The following is a 20,872-nucleotide window of genomic DNA, read 5'->3' on the forward strand; positions in this document are numbered from 1 at the left end:
TAGGATGTAGACGTATACCTATATAGATTTTACGAAACTAAACCCCTAAGAGGGTAAAACGGGGCTTGGAAATCTATATAAAAGTCCTATGTTTTTAGTAAGAGACTTGAAATTTAAAATTTATGCTCTATAGATGTGGTGGAGGTGTACTAATAATGTATCTTTAGATATAAACAAACTTTTGGGGTTAAAATATAATAGTGGGGATGATAGTTTATCTATAAAATTTATTTTTTATCTTGTCTCGTAACTAACAGTAAAAAAAATGGTTACTACTTAATTTCTCAGTATAAACTATAACTATGCAAGCTAAGGATATGAACCTAAAACAAACAACTCAATTAGGGCATACTAACTATTGCTATCCGGATTCTATTGAGGGCACAATTTGATCTGTCCAGCATATTGCGTCGGCCCCGCACGTAGGGACGTAAAGCCTTGGACACATGATTAAAAGAATTTTAAGAATAACTTAGTTAATAATAATTACGGTAATTTAAATACACCTTTCAGTATTTTACCTTAGTCCGAGATTTAAAGCTAGAAAATCGAATGTTAGGACAGTTTAAAAACGGTTTTTTTGCAATGATATTTCGACTTTTAATAGAGTTCATTATATCCAATATTACTTAGTTTTTTCAAACAATTAGTCATCGTAATTAAATTACCGTTTCTATTGTTATTGATATTATCCTAGCCTAGCTATTGTTTGTCTAAGAAAACAGTCTTATAACCGAGTTGTAGTACAAAAGAACGCTAATGAGGCTGCCATATTGAAATTGAATTTTTGCGACTTAAAAAGGTTTCTTCACTCCCAATTTCAGTGATCAATTTTCTACCCTAATCGTGGATGAACAATGGGGAATGACCTTAAGTTCGCTTGGGCGCATGCGTACGGCACCCCTGGCTAAGCTGTCATGGCCGCTCAGTTCTCGTATCGACGCCAAGCGGTCGCGCGCATTTTCCCACCGCTTATGCCTACCGCTTCCAGTCATTAACAGTTTTACGCATTAAAAAACAAAACAGTTTGTGTATCTGTGTTATTGTGACGGTTTTTCGGAAGTGAATAGTTCTTTCAGGACCTCGAACGCCTGTTTTAACCGGTTTCGGCCGGATATAACCACTTAGAACAAGCCGTAAGTAGTCCAAAGCAGTTGTTCAATCAAGACACACGTATTTGTAGGTTCGTCCTTTTTTCAGGGAATTCTTTGAACATTGAATTGGTTAATTTTACTTGGAATGAAAATCAATTTATTATTAATTAATTATCAATGAAATGAAAATAGCATAAAATTGTAAGAAAAAAATAATGGTTTCAGAATTCACAATTTTATTTTTAAAGGAGGGTTTTTTTATTAGATAAGATTTATTTTTATTAATATTAAAATTAATTTGAAAAATATATAACTTTACTGATTATAAAATTAATAATTTCTTTTTACTTAAAATTTGATTATTTAAAATTAAACGTAAATTAAGATTTTGGAAAACAGTTCCGTAAGACATTTTATATTTTTTATCATAACCATTAAAATATTATAATAACATTCTCAACTTCATTCATACGTAACTAATTTTGATCGGATTTTTTTCATTTTAAATAAAATTTTAAAACAATTAAACAAATTAAATTTTGAAATGTATGCTATTATTATTATATATTATTAGAAACTGTTATTAGGTAATTTTCCTTTACCAATAGTTCAAATAAAATATTTATATAAACCTCAACGACAAACCATTTCAAACGCGGCAAAATATTGATTTTAGAAGGCTTATGAGCTTTTAGACTGTTCAGTTGATACATAAATAATTATTAGTTAGTAAACTCTATTGCTTCGTTCCAAACATTTTTCATTATGAGTTTTTCATGAAAATAATAGTTGCTACGGAATTTCGATAAGTATTTCCGGAATTCCTACCAATCGATGCGATGTTTATTTTTTTTTTTTTCAATTTTAATGTTTTTTTTTTTTAAATATGATGGTAGAACTTTGGTGAAATATTACAATATATTACAATACGGATTTTATCTATGCGTATCAGAAGATTTTGGTTTTATCAATAAATTTGCTTCGGCCCATAAACATTATCAAACTATCAACCAAAGCAAAACAAATCGTCGATTTTGCTATCTCTAAAAATAATGACAAATAGAAACACTTTCACATTCAAAACATTTGGGAATTATAATTTCGATTATGAATTCGGAGAAAGCCACGTGTGAATTCAACGTAGAGCAGCGTGGTGGAATTATCTCCAAGCCTTTTCCTTAAAGGAAGCCTTAGCCCAAGGGACATTTGCAAACAAGGGACATTTTAGTTACTTATACTATCATATATATAGTATCACCCCTACCTATGATAATTGGGTTAAAGTTATGTTAGATATAATTTAATTATTAATGGAAGATGATCAAAATTATGAATTTATCATTCAAAAGGTTTGAAGCGTTTATAGAAAGTCATTCAAATAGACTTAAATGGTCACTTTTTAAATAGTCCTTTTAAAATATATAATATAATAATTAAATTATACAGAAAACTCAATTAAAATTATTATTAATATGCTGGAAATCAACGAAAACTAATTAGAAACTTTTTATCATCTATGTAAAAGTTTATTACGCGACTTATTAATAAAGGTTTTGCATTACAATAAATTTGGGATTTTTTTTTATCATAGAATCAATATATTATACGATGAGGTAATATAAAAACGCTAAAAAAAGACAATTGTTAAATTTCTTGACAGTATTTATCGTCGCAAACATTACACTACATTCCGAATCTGTGGTTGTGTGATGGCCTTACTTTTTATTACACCCGGTAAAGTGTCTTTTCGAAAATGGCTTGTGAGCACTTCCTCTAGTGAGGTAAATTTTGATATGATCTTAACCTTATGCTGGAACGGAGAAAAGTCCTAAAAGATTCTAAGCTTAACTCGTAACTCTTTTATAAATTAATTAAAACTAGCACTTGTTGAGTAAATATTTTCTTGTAAAATGTTCTTGTAGAATAATATATATAATAATAGTAATGACCTTGCAGATTTTTATTTTATAAAATTTTGATGAACAACCCTAGTAAAGCTTTTGACAGGGTTCAATGTTCGGGTACAATGTTTGGCCCAAATTAAAAAGAGTTATTTCTTATTTCATTCCATCAATATAACATGGACGAAATCAAGAGGATATGTACACGTCATAATATCATAAATGTCTCACTCAAACGCTCAATAGCTTTGTGATACATGATTTTTAACCGTCTTCAATAAAGAGAGGATTTCCCCTAAACATATGTAAGAATAATATCCTTTACGATTCACGCGCCGTTTATATTGATAATACTTCGTCAGAAACCTTTACGTTTATATCAATAAAAATTTAATAAAGTTTCAAATAGATTGGATGAACGGATACGATATCATTTAAATTTATATATATGTGTAGATTAATATCTTTATGGATGATTGGTTAATGGAGATAGAGGTCAAGACACTCTAGAAAGCGCTCTAAGCTATCTTTGAGCATTTGGATTAAAATTAAGATCTCTGAGTCTCGAGTCACTTTGAGCTCTTAATAATATGTACACACTAAAATGGAAAATGATAATCACGTTAATACTATTTATAATATAACGACTACCTTAAACGGTTGCTACGATTCGATTTACTTATTTTAAATCGGCCATTTAATCCTAAGTGATCAGCACTGCCCATATACATTGGCGCAGTCAGAAATTTTAACCATTTCTTAGATCGCCAATGCCACCAACGTTGGAAACTAAGATCCCTTGTGTCTGTAGTTGTACAAGCTCACTTACCATTTAAACAAAACACAAGTTCTTATAGTGTTGAATGAATGAAATATACTTTATTATACAACAACAATAATAATAATATAGAAAGTTTAGGATTAAACACAAAAAATAAATAAAAAATAAAACAAAATTAGTGATAATACTCAAAACAAAAAAAATATAAACAATTATTTAATGTCTGGCTAATTAGCTATCTCTTTCAGACAACCCAAGTATTGCTGCTTGGTGGTTGAATATAGGGGTGATAACTACTCAGACGGTTTGCACCATCAATTAAATGTGTTTAGAGAATAACACAATTTGGAGACATTTCATTTAAGAATTATTTCTTTCCATAGTCACTGGCGACGCAAAATATTCCCATACCATCACTGTACCGCTAAATAATGACTCTCTTATTGAATTTGCCAGAGGTAATCTTCTGCCTATAATTTTGATTATGGTTCAATGACCTTATGAGTAATAAATACAACTTATCGATATTTAGTACTAGGATAAGTGGGCGGTACCCAAACAGATCTGCCTACACATAATATATAATAGATAGTCTTTGAAGTTTATGATTTTAATGAGATGTTAAATTAAAAAATAAACGTAATAAAATAAAAAATATATTAATAGTATAAGAAAAATTAGTACCAAAAACATATAATAACGTCGACACCAGATTAATAACCGAGAGCCAAGATGGCCCAGTGGTTAGAACTCGTGAATCGTAACCAATGATTACGGGTTCAAACCCTGGCAAACACCACTGAATTTTCATGTGCTTAATTTGTGTTTATAATTCATCTCGTGCTCGGCGGTGAAGAAAAACATCGTGAGGAAACCTGCATGTGTCTAATTTCAAATTCTGCCACATGTGTATTCCACCATTCAGCATTGGAGCAGCATGACGGAATATGTTCCAAGCCTTCTCCTCAAAAGGGGAGGAGGCCTTAGCTCAGCAATGGAAAATTTACAGGCTGGTAATGTAATGTAAGATTGATAATATTTATATGTATTCTCATCTATAGTGATAGTATAAATGCGGATATAACTCTATCTGTTGCTCTTTCACGGCAAAACAGCTCAACCGAATTTGATCGAATTTAGTGTGAAGCAATCTAGAAATCCAAGGTAGGTTACTTTTTATACCTGTTTCCTGGCACCAAACCCATAAAACACGAGCGAAGCAAAGGGGTAAAACAAGGCGACAAATAGTATAAAATGTACATACTAAAACCGATCTGTTATTATTAATGAAAATCGTCTACATTTTATTAGTAACATAATACCCTTGTTTACCCTTTAACCGAGAATAGATATAATGCCTCATATATCTGATAACATATTTTAAACACGCGTACACATATGCCTTAACTACGCAAATAACCTTGCTCCTTTAACAGCACAATAAGATTTACCTATTTTTAATAGGAAAAAAATTTAATCTGTCGTAAAACACCCAAAATATTTATTGATTCTAATGGACTTAAAATCAAATAAATCTAAATATTTTTATTTCTGGTCTTGTCTGCCAAAAAACCGGATTTAAACAAAGCGTTTATTACAACAAAAATCTGGCACGTCTACCATTTATCCCTTCCAGTCTGGATATCCATACTGGTAGCGTGTAGCGTTATGGAAATCTCTCAAAGCATTCTCATTTTAATAGGAGCGATCTTTGACCAGAGTACGACAATCACGAGCTGTTATTGTTAGCTGACTTCAAAGTTCGACGATATTTTATTTTGAGTGAATTTTCAGTAATATCTTGTTGTTTTTTTCGTTTTTACTAAATTTTAGTAAGAGAAACAGTAGTTTTCCTATAGTTAAATATATATCTATTTTATTAATACACCTATGGTCCGATTTAAATAATAGCAAAAACTAACAGTACTCAGTTTGTTGTGTTCCGGTTTTAAATATGAGTGAGTCAGTGTAACTACAGGTACTAGGGAAATACCATATTAGTTCCCAAGGATGACGGCGCGTTGGGGTTGTATGGAATAATTAATATTTCTTACAGCGCCATTATCTATGGGCGATGGTGACCACTTACCATCAGGTGGCCTATTTGCACGTTCGCTAACCATTGGCTTAAAAAATATTTAATGTAATTTAAACAATAAAAATATAGTTTTTAGATTACATGCAGGCAAATTTTCAGTCAGTCAGTCAATTCTTTGCAGTCATAAACATTGAACCCATATCTTCTTAGGTATTGAAATCAAATATCAACATTATATAATACTTTAGAATATCCTAGAAGCTTCTTAAGTCAATACCTTTAACATATCTATACTCTTTAGCAGAATACAGGTCCTCGTTTATCTCGCTATTATCCTAGTGTCCCGTTGAAACTAAATTTGTCTCTGAGGCTATATTCAGTGAAGGCTACCGCAAATTTATTCATTGGAACGGACAACATCCTGCATTTTCTGCAAGCCCAGTTTTTGCTACACGAACGCAAATTTTATATTGAACTTACACATTCGTATATTGAACATTCTTTTTTATTTTCCATTTTTTATTCGAGATTTTTATTCTATCGTTATTTTATATAAATGTACAATTTTATTTTGTATATGAGATTATATATAAAGCATTATGAGCACATTGATGTTAAATGATTTGTAGTTAATATAGATTTTATTTATGCGCGATATTCAATTCAATCATAATTATTAATACGTGTATTTTCATTTATACAATGATTTGTAAATACTGAGTTATTTTGAGTAAATTCTACATTTAATTTAATCTTTAATATATTGTTTGAAATAATTACATATAATTTTGTAAATTAGGTATATTTTTACAGATAAAAATAATTACTCATGGGATGCCAGGCAAATGTTTAACATCGAATTTGATGATATATATTTAATAAATTGGAGTAAAATAAATACACATACAGTTTGTTAAGATGCAATTTCATGCTTAGCAACGAAGTATTTAGTAAAAGCGCCACGTACACACTAGGGAGTAGAGAGCGGTGGCGAAGAGGGGGCGTAACGGCATAAGACAGCGTCATGTCGTTTTCCGTTGCGTTATACGAGTCGATCTTACCCCCAAGGTGCGCCCATAGATAATTCACATTGAAAACTTCAAACAATTGTAGCTTGATAAGTATTGCATATGATATATTTGATAGTTTTTAATACTAATTTAATACTGACTTCAAAATGGATAAATAGCAAAGTTGGAATTATTTAGACACAAAAAAATGGCTTATTATAAAGTTTGATTGTTATTATATAAGTTGCACCATCATCATCGTTTCTGATATGCACCGCTAAGGTCTGGAATAATACTTCTGATATAGCCTTAAGTTATTTATTTTTAAACATTAAAAAAGATAAAATTTAAATATGTACTCGCACTCACACACACACACGCACACACACACGCTCATACACACGCGCGCGCATTACGGCACGGGAGCTCATGGCACTCAAAAGAAGAAGTCAACCTTTGTGATGTTATTGTACTCTGTTGGTTATTGATGAAATAAACATTATTATTATTATTATTAAATAAATGTATACCTCTATTAATAACATCGAACAACATTATATTGACACACCCCTTTAGGGTGCTTCCATACGATGAAAATACAAAATATATTTTTTTTATCTTAAGATTAAATTTTATTTTATCTCAAGGTATCACATATGGGCGATATACGATGATCTATTAATCTTTTCATTTTGTTAAGCCATCTTTTAATTTTCGGTTGATAAAAAAATATACCGTATTTCTTTATATAGACTATTGACTTATATCAACGTTAACCAATCTCAAAGACAAGTGACCTTACAGCCCGAAAACCCTTTAACATTATTCATTGCCTCATTTTTAAACTTTTAACATCCGACACGATTTGAGATTCATATGGGAAAAACCAAACATCGTAACGTGCTGTCCGAGGCACGTCACTCCAAGCTACTAATGGGAAATTTGATAACAAATGAAAATATATATTGTGCTGAATGATGAATATTGCTAGTGACATTTATCTTAAGATAAATATCACTAGATAAAATTTGTATATAACTTTACCGTGTGTCACACGTAGGAGGGCTTGACATTATAAGATATGGTTGAACTTCGCTGATCGATAACGAATAGACTTAAATACTTCCTAAATTCCGTTAACTTCTTCGATTTCGCTTTACTTACCCCTTCATTTCGCGAATTGAACATTTAATAACTTACGGCTTTACTTATAAATGTTAGGAAGTAATTAGTTAAATAATTCTGCGTCTTCTTCTTTTGAATTTAAACTCAATAATGACAGAAAGAGAGAAAGTGTTCAAATAAACACTCGCTAAATAACATTTGTAAGCAAATATCTTAGTTTATAGGAGCAAATTTTTAAACGACTAAGTTTTTTTTATTTCAAATACATTGGCGGACGGTCAAATGTGCCACCTGGTGGTAGGTGGTCGTTACCGGACCAGAAATGTTAACAATCTTTGACATCGCCAATGTGCCGCTATACTTAGGAACTAAGATGTTTATATATTGTGCCCGTAGTTACACTGACTCACTCACCCTTCAAACCAGAATAAAATAATTCTAAACATTGGTGTTTGAAGGTAGATAAATGGGTTGTACTCACCCAGACGAGCTTGCATAAAGCCCTACCACCAAGTGCTTGCAAGGATGATTTTACTTTTTCTTAATTCAGAGATGTATGTTTTTTTTATATTATTATATTTTTTTAGCGAAACTTATATTCTATTAAAAATACAAGGTAAGATGACGCTTGTCATAATACTGACTATTAATATATACGTAAAAGTATGTTTGTTTGTTCGTAATGCTTTCACGTCCTAAATACTCCTATCAAAGACATTAGGTACCCTAACACCTGCCTCTTCCAACCACGCGAAACTATTCACTATCAATCACATCAAGCACAAAAATCACATCCTGATCCTTGAAATTTTGTCGTACTTTCCCTGACGATTTCTAGCACAATCCTTAACGCTTATAGGGAGAATAATAGGAATAATAGTAATCGGACTATCAATATATACAAGTGATCTATTTGGCCATCACGACTCATCCGGATGAGCCTTTTGTGAAATTTTGTTTTAACCCGAAACAACAGTTAATAATAAATGTATTACTTAAATCGCTCTATCGTTGTTGCCAGTTAAAATACAAAATGGCTGAAGCGTTAACAAACGAAATAAATGAAATGATAGCTTTATCTGTATGTGGATTATTTTGATTTAGAACGCTGTGTTGCGTTCATTATAATGAATTTATACATTTATAAATAAATTATTAATACAGATATAGACATTAACGTAATATTTTGGGGGTAAATGGGCCTTCTGGTGGTAAGTGGTCCAACCATTCCTTACGCCGAGAATACGCCCCATCTTTGGGAGTAGAGGTGCACTGATGTTATATCCCTTATAACTGTGGTGGCTGGCTGGCTTAACAAATTCGGAACAAAACAGTACTAGGTATTGCTACTTGGCGGTAGAATATATGATGAGTGTGTGATACCTACCCAGATGGTCTTGCTTAAAGCCATACCATTAAGGATCAGTAACAAGTTGACAGTGTTAACATGCCCGCGCATCGGAGAGAACGTAAAGTCCTTGGTCCTGTGCCTTATCTTAATCCACTCGTCTTATATTGCAGTCCCATCGGATTATAGCAGTTTTGGGACTGCCGATAGAAGTGAAAACTTACAACTTTTAGTATTAAAATTTGAATTTTTGTAAGGTTTATCTTAAAAATTTTAATAATAATCGAACGAAAACACAAGATATACACAGCAGTGCACAATACGTCAACTATATAGCTACAGATATACTGCTATTATACATATATGCATGTCGGTGACGCGAACACACGAGATTAACCCATCCAAGAACCGTCTATCGCGCAAATGGCCTCTGCGCATGCGCTAGTCATGAGCATGTCGGTGATGCGAACCCATAAGATTTTCTCCGACCAAAAACTGCCCAACACGGCTAAAGAAGTTTTCACTTAAAAAACATAAACTCTAGTCTTATTGCCTTGTGGGATGTTAAGTCTACCATGTGTTGTATCGGTTTCTATAATCACATAAAAACCTCTTCTTAAGAGATGACCTAAAGACAGATACGCGTTATAGATTAATTTTATTATATATAGCGAAAAGATATGAGGCAGGTCTTTAATGATAACAATAAATGATTTTTTACGAATAAAGTGAATAATTTTGGTTTTCAAACGATTAACTCATTTCGTTGCTTAAACAAACGTGTGAGATTAAATTAATAATGATTGAGACTAAATTAATATATAAGTCGTATTATTCATTATAAAACAACTTTAAAAAAAACACCTGGGTTTAGGCTCGGATTCCATTATAGGACACTAATTATTGTAAAAAAACAACACTGAAAATTTGTTTATTTGAAAAGAAAAACTATGCAAGTTTCTTGTCGTTTCTTCTCGCTGGAGGCTGCTTTCCAAAACGGTGGTAGTATTTAAATATCAACGATTCAAAAACGATTCATTGTGTAATTTACTTGAATAAAATTGATTTGATTTGAGGAATCCCTAGGTGTTCCCCCTTAGTATTATTTCTTCAATAAAAATAACATAATTGAATCAATATACATTCAATAAAGGGGTATATATATATTAAATAGTGCAGATTACTTAGTATTTAATCATCATTAATAAACATTATCAAGTTCGGTATATCTTCCTGTAACATTGAAATTAATATAATTTTCTAAACTCAAATATATATGTTAAACGACCACGAAAAATCAAAGATCGAAAACTAATTTAAATCAAATCTAAATAAAATATACTTTATTCGAGTAAGATCTTCCTTTAGATTAAAAGTAAACTTACCAAGTTGAATCATCTGTGAATACCATCGAGAAATTTCCAACAAAATAATTACCAAATTACGTCATAAAATATTTCCATATCTTAAATAAAAAAAATTAAATTCCAGGTTTTTTTATCTTTTGCAGTAACTCTCGTGCATCTATAGTAGTTATCACTTCTGATAAGGCTTCTATCTCACTACTCGAGTAGGTGTTGGTCGTTTCGTAAGATTTCCTCGTAATGGTCGAGCTACGAGCATGACCTGAAATATCTACTACATTATAGAACTGAATAGTTTGTTTGTTTGGTTGAACGCGCTTACCTCAGGAACTACTGGTCCTATAAAAAAATATTTCTGTGTTAGATAGCCTATATATCGGAGAAGGCTATAGGTTATATAATATCACGTTACAAACGTAGTGGTAGTATTAACGTAAAATGTTGCACAAATGGGGGAGAATTATTCATTTTGAGTGCTTCCGTTGCGTGCCTTGCGCAAAACGGTTGAAGTTTCACAAAAATCATGTTTTATATAATCAGTAATATAGCTGAGCAAAGTCGGACGAGCAGTTAGTAAGCGAATAGTTTTGAACCAGTGCTCTTTAAGATGTGTTTTATCCACTTCATCTCATCTTCAACGTATTATATTCCTTTGTTTAATGAGTCTAATGCCTGTTTTTTTTAATTGAAATAAATTAAATACTCCTTTAATATATTAAAATTCGATTAAGATTATTTATACTGTTAGATATACAATACATACATATAAATTTTATTGTAAGTGGAATCATATGAACTTAAATAAGTATTTATCTAATATATTAATTATTTAAAATAATTATACAAAACAAAGTCTTAGAATAAAAATATTCCGGTCATCGTTTATATAACAAGACGGTGTAAGATAAAAAATATCGCCTACAATTCTTGTAGGGATACAATGACTGCAGAAGCTCTTAAAGATCTTGAAACAAAAGAATAATGTAAATAATTCCTTTCTTTTCAACGAACTATCATTACTACTGAATAATACTGGTTAAGTATTACGATATAATATATATTTGCTTGCTTTTAAAAGGGTTGGTTGTGAAGACTACATTTTTTCATATTATTTGATACCCTCGTTCATGAGGTTTATTAATACTTATGTTTTATTTAAACCAAATAATTTTAAAGCATAAAAGGAGATTATGGTTCTTTAGTACAGTAAACAAAACAAAAAAGCAAAAAAATAAATAAATTTCGGAATTCAAATTTAGGAAAAAATAATCTTATTTTCAAAATGATGTATGTTTTTTTTTCTGAATATCATATATAATAATAATATATTAGATACTTAAAAGAGAGAGGGAGAAAGAGAGAAATATGTATAATTAATAATATTGTCGATCAATAACCACAAATAAAGACACGATCTTGATCACGTACCTGTATTGTAATTTGGGATGAACTTCTTGAAAATGTTTTCTTGAAAAGATACTTTTCCAGTACCTCTTTTATAGGGAGAAATATTTCGGGCCCTGCATTTCAGCAATGAATAGACTTCTTTTATACCAGCGTGCCCTAGATCTCTTCATCACTTTCAATCAAATGAGCCTTAAGCTCAACTCGGGTTCATTCTTCACGTGATACGATATTTAAAGTTACAGATTTATTTTTACTTATATCAGGCAGACAAATGGCTGAATGGACTTGTCTCCTTAGCCTTTATGGGTTATCTATTGTAAAAAAGTAAACTGTTTTTTAATGTTGACAAAATGTAAGCAACTGTTGCAAGAAAAACTGAAACTGAAGTAGATCATATATAGACTAAAATATTCTCTATAAACGTTCTCTCATGAAAATAACATACACCATGCTGTCGTTAAACTAAGCGATTGTAAAACTTTATCATCTTATGTTAGACTTTATAGTTAGTTCATCATTATTTCTCTTAAGTTTCACGTTTCTTATCGTTCATTGTCATCTGCGACGCTAAGTATTCTTATATGATAATAGCTTCGTATTATACCGTACCTACATAATAAGTATACCTACATAAAGGTAGACGAGTAAATCAGGCAGTTAGGGTTTAAAGGTAATTAAAAATGATTAAACGCCCATTCATGTGGACACTGCTTTGCAAAGGCCTTCCTCTGCAAATATGCATAAACTCTTACTAGAATTTTGAAGAAAAGAATGATTTCGAGCACAGACGTTATGTGATAAAATTTCGGTAAGATGTTCTGCGTACGCTAACTAATCCTCTAACCCAAAAAACCAAGATTTTTTCTTTGCATGTTTATCCTTGAAATGATAATGGAACTTCACCCGAGCGAAACCAGAAACGGTAGCTAGTCATATATCAATGTATCATGTATCAGCTAGATGCTCTAACACTGATTTATTACATACAAAGTTTATATAATTAAATATATATAATATGAACCCCACAGACATAAATAATGATGGATAGACATCGGGGAGACTAAATTGACTTCGTGCAAGATTTTGAGAGTAGGTGTTGAATTTATGATTGATTTTCGCGGTAACTTCAGCTTACGAGTATTTTTTTCTGTATTTACATTTAACAGTGCTTTTTATATTTGTTTTTAACACCTTCATACAATTTTGAATTGATATTAAGATCAAAATGGAAATATTCTTTATTTAAGTAGACTTTTACAAGAACATTGGAATTGTCATGTTTCAGTTTTAAATTAAATGTAAAGCTGATTAGTTACTCTTTTCAATCTATTTACATGGGTATGTACCTTAAACTGTATTTAACTTATATATTAAAATGTTGGAAAAGAGTAAGTACTGAGTTTCTTCCCGGTTCTTCTTGGTAGAATCTACATTTCGAACCGGTGGTATTTTTAGTTTTAATATAATTTTGGAATACTATTTTGATATAAGTACTATTAAACTATTATTTATCTGTACATTATTCTTTTGTACGTTATACTGATAGAGTTCGTGGCGGTCCTTCAATGGAAAGTTAAATAAAAAAGACTTATTGTGCATGGTTTAAAATGACACTTATGTTTCATTTCATAAATATTTATCATGATCGGAATGATCACTTCTATTTTAGCGTACTCAAAAACCAGCCACTATATATAAAAACGGCAAAAAATTAAACATCAATTTGATTGTTTTTAGTATTTGTTGAAAATTTTAACTGTCTAACTATTATGGTTCATGAGCCTGGTGACAGACGGACAGATAGATGGACGTACAGCGGAGACTTAGTAACAGGGTCCGGTTTACCCTTTAGGACCTTAAAAAGACTAAATTTTTCGAAATTGTTGTTCAAAAACATTTCAATTATTTTTTTGGTTCTTTCACAAAATAAAGGTTATTTGTTTTTACTCACCTTAATAAAATGTTACAAACAAATCCAATTTTGAAATACTCCTATTACGCCTACAATTTTACTTAAAAAAACCTTTTTGTATAAACGTAAAAGACAGGTTACAAATTATATATAAATAAATAAAAGCATCGAAGCTTTCGTCATAATCGTTATTAAAGAACCTTTTTTTAAAAAAAACACATCACGCTTAGGTTTTTTTCTAAAGGATATGTAAACTTAGTATTTATTATTGAAAACGAATAAAACAACTAGTTTGATATTCGCACCGAAATGAAAATATTAAAAGCAACTAAAGTTTTTTTATTACGGTTTTAAATATCGTTGACTTTTTTTAAATTAAAATGTGACGTCACAGCCCGCTGCCGCTGCTTTTGTTCATCCTTCACGGCACACCTTTACAAATATCAGCATACATTTTAATTTATAAATAAAAACTGAAAAATGCCTTGTCTCTGTACATGAAATGTATTTTATCGTAAGGTATTGTATAGAGGTAGGCTTCAAAACTTTTTCAAACTGCACCGTCATGGACTGGATGTGTCTTGAACTATTTACGGTATAGATCTATTCACTCACAAATACCGCTGCTATCAGCGTGTATTAGTATGAGTAACGCTCGTGCGTATAAGTTGTCTAAGTGTGCGTGATATAAGTATAAGGCACCAAAATAATACAAATTCGATTATATTTGTTAAGTTTATCACCGAACCACCCTGAGTGAATAGTCTATACTTCTATCTTTTTTTTCTACAGTTTTGTATTTTGGTTGTCCCATTTGGTCTTGATAGCGTCACCGACTTGGAGACTCAGCTGTGAAGCGAGCCCACGTAAGACAATAAGACGAACGTTCTAATGTCTCCTGGGTGGACGTTGCTCGGCTTAATATATTGTCCAAATGGTAGAAGTGCTTTACGGAACATGAGCCGTCGTTACGTCTTTTAACGAGACGTCGCAGACCGAGTATCTTACGTCTGCCGACGGAGATCGTGTGAATGTGGTGTGTGCATCGGTCTCTGTTAAAAATGAACTTATATCGTACCGAGATAAGTTTGATTTAAACGATAATTGATGCCATCTATTATCGTATAAAAAAATTAAATTCATCATGACAATAGTTTGAATTTAGAATCTTGAACAAAAGAGGAGCCAGAAATATATATGAAAATGTTTATCTTTATATACCACTTTAGGTTGAAATTATATATGGCGATTATATCTTAAAAGGGGAAGCTGTTGTTCAAAAATATATTACATCAAAATTACTAGTTAACATTAACCGTCAAATTTAATTTATTCAATCCCCGAACTTAAGTGTTGTCAAAAAAAAAAACGTACGCGATGGCAAAATTCTCATTCTCTACAACACAACAAAAGTACGAATATTGCGTCAAATATTATCGTAATAAGATTTATTTAAAAATCATCAATCACCTAAAGTCGCAAAGTATTACATTAAAGTCCATTACAAAAGCTTACCTTACCTCCAACTGTGCATTCGTCACAAGAACACAAATATGTGCATGCGATTTGATATCTTATCCCGTGTTAATAAGGGTGACAACTCCGTGAAATTATTACTTAACATCGTCCTCGGTGCTCAATACAATTATTAAGTTACGGAAGCCTTAAAAGGGTCGACAAATAATATGACATGACACGCTTAACTCAAAGGTTCTGTCAAATTTCCATGAAAATCGATATGGACTTACTCATGTCAACTTACTCGGAAACGTTGATTCCACTCGTATCTTGTTAGGGATACCTTGTACACCTTATATAAATCTCTTGATGTACACAAATGTCGTAACTGGTTAGTAACAATGTATTTACTGTTTTTGTATTACAAATACGCAAGCTTGTAGTATTAAAATAGTAGTAAAACCTTTTTTTAATTAAACCTTCATATAAATTATACATGTCTAGTTTATGTTTTAATGTTAATGACATTACATTACATTAGCAGCCTGTAAATTTCCCACTGCTGGGCTAAGGCCTCCTCTCCCTTTGAGGTGAAAGTTTAGAGCATATTCCACCACGCTTTTCCAATGCGGTTTGGTGGAATAGACATGGCAGAATTTCGTTGAAATTAGACACATGCAGGTTTCCGTCACCGATGAGCACGAGATGAATTATAAACACAAATTATGCACATGAAAATTCAGTGGTGCCTGCCTGGGCTTGAACCCGAATTCATCGGTGCATCTTATGCACGCGTTCTAACCACTGGGCCATCTCGGCTCAATTATTAAACGCTAATCCAAATGCAGGTTACTGAATATATACACAGCAGAAGTCTATACCACAGATACATTAACTAAAGTACCGCCAAGATTATTATAAATACAAATAAGGCACAGACAGACAACTGTGTTTACTTGGTTAGAACCTGCACTGTAAGGTTATGATTCAGTTTTTTTAGCCACTAGACCAACTCTGCTCTGAAAATTTACATTACAATTAAATAAAATTACATTATAATTATTATTTTTCTTAGTACAAGTATGTCCTGAGTCATGTGTAATGTTATTTAAATTATGTATCTTAATACTCGTAAAGTTAAATAAAGCTATTCAGAACTTCGATAAAGAAGCTCTATTTTTTTATCCTGACATTTCTTTATTCCCCCTATAAAGCGATGTTTCATCAAGAGTTTGAAATGAAATATCCGTTTTTCTTGAAGATATGAAAAAAGACCCTAATAAGTTTGTCATCCAGTAGATCCAAATCGCTATATAGCGCAGATTATTCATCTTATTTAAGAATAGTGTCATGTAGCGAGTTTGTTAAAAAATATTTGAACAATAAACTCAAATGAAGTTTGAATTATTACAAATATTTCTTTGTCATTACTATACTAAAATCCATATATACTGAATTTATACTGAGTTTTTATATAAATAGGAAAATAGCTCTAGTTACTTACAACATTATATAGATGATAAAAAAGCATGGAGTTAATGCTTGTTGACTTCCAGGCAGGATATATTACATACATATATAATTGTATTTAACTAACATGACTGTATTTTTAGATGTTGAAAAAGAGTAACTACTGAGTTACTTGCCGGTTCTTCTCGTAGAATCTACATTCCGAACCGGTGGTAGCTTTACTTAAAATAGTCTATTAAATGACGATTCAAAAGTGCTTGTAAAAGCCTACTCGAATAAAGTATATTTTGATTTAATTTGATTTGACTTGGTGGTAGAGTTTTGAAATACGGGTGATTGGTCTTAATGCAAGTCCGTCTCGTTTATACTAATTAATTATTTTATATATTAATTATTTTATTAATTCAAAAGATAAAACAAGTGAAGGTAGTATGATTGAATACTGTATTCAATTTCTTTCATACCTTAATTTTTATTATGTTAATTTACATGACGGAAGGGGCTCGACTTCCAGGACTTTCAATTAAGTATATGATCAAAGTAAACAGGGCAATAAACCTAAAACCAAGAAGCGAGACGTTTACGAGCTTTTCCGTGGGCTACGCGTACATTCGTAGAGACGTTAAGTTTGGATGTATGAGCTTTTTAACGATCCCCAGAGTATTCTTCACTTCTTGGTACAAAATGAAATGGAACAAATAGTGTGTTGTAAATTTCATATTTCAAGAGCAGCTCAGCGATTCTGTACGATTTCACACGTGAAGTGTTGACGACCGACTCACGGTGATACGCCATTTTGGTACGTATAGTCAATGTCGCATATCATATTAATTATATAAAGTTATTAACTTATTGACGACCACCGTGGTCGAGTAGAGTGTACACCGGTTTTCATGGGTACGCCACTCCGAGGTCCCGGGTTCGATTCCTGACCGAGTCGATGTAGAAAAAGTTCAATGATTTTCTATGTTCTCTTGGGTCTGGGTGTTTGTGGTACCGTCGTTACTTCTGATTTTCCATAACACAAGTGCTTTAGCTACTTACATTGGGATCAGAGTAAGGTATGTGATGTTGTCCAATATAAAAAAAAAAGAAAGCAATATATATTTAAAATAAGATATGAATATCTAATACTTTCTAGAAATTATTACTTGTTAGTAGTTGTGTTTAAAGATTTTATAAGATTAATTTTAATACGAAGCGGCTAAATTGTCACTTTTAAATAGCAACGATGTTTTTATAATTTTGCGAAATCTGAAATGTCGTTCATAAAAAGTTTAATAATTTCCACAGAGACCGGATGTAGCAATTTTTAGACGGATGAAGTTTTAAAAAGAAAAACGTCTTAGAAAATGGCTTTTATAAATAATTTTCTACAAATAATTTTCAAAAACAAAAAAAAATCTTTTTGTTTTTGAAAATGTAAAGAGTTTTAATACTATTTTACAGGAATCAACTAAATCATTTTCTTTAAATAAATAAACTTAAATTAAAATTAAACCAACAAAACTACAATGAAATGCAATTGTAGTTTTGTTGGTTTAATTTTAATTCATATAATGATGAACTAATTATAATCAAATCAATACATACTTAGCATTTGATTCGACATTTTACATTTTTCCGAGTAAAACTGGAAATAAATGACAATAAGGAAGCTATAACTGGCAGTAGTTGCTCTTTTTTGACAATTAATTACATACTTTATTAAAACAATAATTGAATTATTAATATTCGTCATGGAAAATGTATATCCTTTATTTATCAAAGTTTCCTCAGCACAAATTTATTAATTGGCAAAGCCAAAAATGTGTGAGGAATTTTATTTCAGAAGCGAACCACTTGCCCGGCAGGAATTGACTTGCGGAGATGGAAACCTGAGAACATATCGTGTTTATATAATGTTTCGACACTTTTTCTGTCAAAGTAATCGATATAATTTCAGATAGATATAATATAAGCTAATACGTTTACCTAAACAAAACGATAGCGTGATTTAAAATATTTACAGCGCCAACTTTTCCAAAAGATTGATCTTTTGGAAAAGTTGGCGCTGTAAAATAAAATTATACTTTATTCGTACAAATATAGTTTTTATCTGTTGCTATATAGAATATATTTTCCATTGACAAATTGAAATATAAAATGGCCCTAATAACAAATCCCTAGAGAAGTTTGGAACGCAACGTCCCGTGTCACTAATAACGTAAGCCCCTGTAAAGTCTGAGCCCTTAAGTGGACTTCCTTTTTCAGGTAGTTTCAGTACTCGCATCCCTCTCATCCTGCGAGGTTGTCAAAGGTTTTAGAGTTAACTGCAAAATATAATCCTGAAAACCGCTTATGTGGTTTCTGTGAAATCCAACAAAATATAGTACATTTAAAAAAATATATATTATTATTTTATATATTTTTAAAAAGTATTATGCAACGTATGTGCAAACAAGAAGTATATTTTTTAGGAAGACGCGTAAACAAGTTGTTGATTACAACAATCCCCCCCCCCCTAATCCTTTAGAGTAGATAGACAATGATTCTGCAGGAAGTATATTAATATCTGATATATGTAGATATGTATGTATATAGCATGGTAGCTTCACTTAAAATAGTTTGTTAAATGACGATTCAAAAGTGCTTGTAAAAGCCTACTTGATTAAATTAATTTAAGAATCTTAGTTATCAAGTTTAGAATATTCAAAAAACCGTTACGTAATGTTGTTCACGATTTTTATGTCAACAAAAAAAACTAACAAACGTATAAAATGTAAACACGCTTGTTTAAAATTATCGTGTAATAAAGGATTACGTATACGCTTTCCAAATTTTCTGTGATAGAATATTTTCTTTTTATCCCATAGAAAGTACAAAACAACGGCATTTTCCATTAGCAAACAATATTATGTTTAAATTGCGTATCTGGTTAGTATTACCTGTGACGAATTACCTACATTTGTGGTTCCCAAAGTTAACTGGACCGCGACCCATCTAAGAGACCTCACCGAGACACCTCATTTTTCATGAAGATGAAGGCATAACTATGAGTACGAGACTTGTATCCTTTTTTTTATATTTTATCATTATAGTTTTAACTTTCCGCTTCATATAGGCATGAGGGATTTAAGGTAAAATTTTCACGTATTTAACAAGAAGGCGCGAATAGGAACCACCCAATATTCGCTCACAGCCCACAAGTGGGTCGTGGCTCATACTATGCTGTTCTATATCATTACTGAAATAATTTAATTTTCAGTTAAACGTCTACGCCGATATCAAACTCATTAATCACAAAACAATATATAGTCTCTATAAATATAGATTCAGGAAAACCTACGATCGAAAGGCGTGGTCTTCCAATTATGTCGAGAATGGCTCCCGAGATACAATAAATCGCAGCTAACCGATTTGTTGCAAGATATAATTATTTTATCTATATGTGTAGTTACAGTATAGTTTTAGAGTATTTATATACTTTACATATTATGTATTCAATAAATAAATACATTTTGAAGGATAGCTAATTATTTGATAGCGGGTATTTGATAGTATTCACAATAAATATACTTGGAGAATTCTTACCAAAGTAAGAAAGTGTTATAATTCCTTTCCTAAGACATCCTTACAGATGAACGATATTGTTGATAATGATGAAGATGATACTTCTTGTTTGTGAGCTTGTCTTTACTCTTAGCAGATGTTCTACGGACAAATAGCAGTTATACATTTCTTACTGCGTTATTGTCCATGCTCGGTGTTGAACAATTACCAGCAGATGACCCATTAAAAAATGTTACAAGCAACAAAAGCTACGAACTATCGTTCCGAAAAAATAAATATATCATGGTAATATGATCTCAATCAACCAATTCGCCTGGTACACGTTCGGTATTAGACGAACAAACGATTAGGGTTCAACTAAAAATGGTTACATAGTCAACAATCAAACAACCGAAGTTTCGGTCGCAGGCGT

The 20,872-nt window shown here is 31.4% G+C and overlaps 1 protein-coding gene across 1 annotated transcript in view; it reads left to right on the plus strand.

Annotated features, from left to right (window-relative positions):
* Window positions 1-948: 948 nt before the first annotated feature.
* Window positions 949-20,872, plus strand: part of LOC125072835 (pikachurin-like) — a 194,201-nt gene continuing 174,277 nt past the window's right edge. The window contains exon 1 of the mRNA XM_047683552.1: window positions 949-1,136. The gene's annotated coding sequence lies outside the window, so the exon portion shown is untranslated. The remainder of the gene's footprint in view (window positions 1,137-20,872) is intronic.

Source organism: Vanessa atalanta, chromosome 22, assembly GCF_905147765.1.
Source record: "Vanessa atalanta chromosome 22, ilVanAtal1.2, whole genome shotgun sequence".
NCBI classification, from domain to species: Eukaryota; Metazoa; Arthropoda; class Insecta; order Lepidoptera; family Nymphalidae; genus Vanessa; species Vanessa atalanta.